Below are 2212 nucleotides of genomic sequence, written 5' to 3' on the forward strand. Positions count from 1 at the left end.
AGTGGGAATTGTTGTAAACCACAGAGATCCCAGTGGGAAGTGGGTGGAAATTCCCGGTGTGACTATTAGCACACCTTCAGAACAACCTGTGCAGGATTTTTCCCTGCTTTTATTGCTGTGGAAAAGCTGTTTTTCAGTGAGATGGGAGGACGTGGCTGGCTCAGAGCTGGCGCTGGTGGTGTCAGGAGGTCAGGCTGGCTCCAAGCTCATGGAATCCTGTGGATCCCAGAGCCATGCGTTATTTTCCTGCTGTGGAAACACAGGGGTGCCATTCCAGGTCTGGAAGCAGCACAGGAAAATACAAATTTTGATGTTTTTCCAGGCTGTGGTCAGTGCTGAGCTTGCAGGGTCCAGCTCTGAGAGGGTTCAGGGTTGGGGACGAGGTTTCTCCACCAGATCCGTGTTGTCTCGGCGGCGGAACGAACTGAAAACAAATCCTGGGTGAGGCAGACCATCCCAAAATGATTTAGCTCATTAGGAAGGCTGGGATAAAATGATTCCCAACATCCTCTCATTAGTTATGCAAACACCAAGGACGGGGTTTAACCAGCCTTGCCCTCGGGCCTAACCCCGCTGCCTCCCTCTGGCCCCAGGAGGTGCCAGCAGGGAGGGAATCCAACCCTTCCCATTCCCACTGGATTTATTTTTTAGGCCAGTGCTGACATAAAAACATCTGAAGAGCCCTCCTGGCCGCGTTACAGTGGGAGGCTTGTTCCCTGTAAATCTAAAACTTTATTTATGCGTCAGCGATCCGCTGCTTCCATTATTGGGCGCTCGCGTGTCTGATCTCCAGGCTGATTTCCTGCCACTCTCTGGTGTAAAACTGAAGGATAAGTTACAACAGAGCCTGGAAACTGAATAAATTATTTGCTTTCAGCTCTGCTCGTCAGCAGGGCTGAGGTTTTCCAATGGAAACCCAAGTTGCATCCCACGATTTGTCGATTAATCCAGTTTCTCACGGCCTGGATGAATAAAGGGGTTTAAGGAGCACTAAAAATAAATGCTGGATGTCCCTCAAGATGATTTTTAGGACCTGGGGGCAGGAAGTTCTGACCTTCCTCCTTTTCCTGCCCTGTTTTGCTCCTCCTGTCTGTCAGATTGATGTGATGGGATGGGCACAGCAAATCCTTGGGGTCAAGGGATCCAAGGGCCGAGCTGGGCCCTGGAGAGCCCTGGGGAGAGTGGAAGTGTCTGCTGGAGCTGCTGGTGCTCTGGCTCCACAAAACTCACTCAGGGAGACCTATTTAATGGAAATGAACTCATTTAGCTCAAAAACAAACTGTTATTTCAGCCCTGGGGCGGGCCCTGGGTGAGAGGTGCCGCGTCGGCCTTGCTGATTGGGATCTGCCTCTGGAATGAGATCCTGGCTTGCTGGGAGCACTAAAGGCAGGTGGCAAGGTAGGATTTCTGGTGGCTCTTTGCCACTCTGGAGAGATTTTTACCTCAGACAATCCCTCCTTGTGGTGTAATGGGAGAGCAAGAGCAAAAGCACAAATAAACCCCATGATTATACCATCACTTTTTAAAAGACTATTTTGAATTCCATAATTTTTTGTTTTGGTAGCTTGAATGACAAGACTTGCTGGAAATCCATTTTTTTTCCTACAAAGTGAATAATTCCTCATTATTTTTTTTCCTGTCCTAGACCCATTTTGCCCCTGGTGAGTTTTCTGTGTTTTTTGTGGCGTGGTGTGACCTACTCAGATAAGAGCAGAGCCCTCATCCCTCCGTGGCCATATGTTCCCAGAAATAATCATAACTTTCCATCAGGGCTGCTATTTGGGCTCTTCCCTGTCCACTCTGTTGGCCCTGGTTGAGTTTTTATAAATCTGCTGTGGAAACTTGATGGGCTTCACAGCAGAAATGTGTGTCTGGAGGCAGGACTCCTTCCCCACCAACAATAAAGTATTGTCAACCCCATAAAAATCTATTTTGGACATCTGTACGCCCAATAAACCCACGGTTTATCCCTTGGCACGTGTTAAAACGGGGACAAATCCAGTATAAATGGCTGTTTGTTCATTGCCCAGTGGTGCCTACGTGATCCCAGCTCAGGCCCTGCTCCAGAGATTCCCTGTGAATCCACAATATTCCCATTTATGGGGTGCCAGCAGTGCCAGGGCAGGGAGTTAAGAGTGGGGCTTTCTCCCAGGGGATGCTGCAGATGCTCTCAGCAGGAGCTGCGCCTCCTCCCCGGGCTTGGCTTCGCTGG

Source organism: Ammospiza caudacuta, chromosome 8 (assembly GCF_027887145.1).
Source record: "Ammospiza caudacuta isolate bAmmCau1 chromosome 8, bAmmCau1.pri, whole genome shotgun sequence".
Classification (NCBI taxonomy): Eukaryota; Metazoa; Chordata; class Aves; order Passeriformes; family Passerellidae; genus Ammospiza; species Ammospiza caudacuta.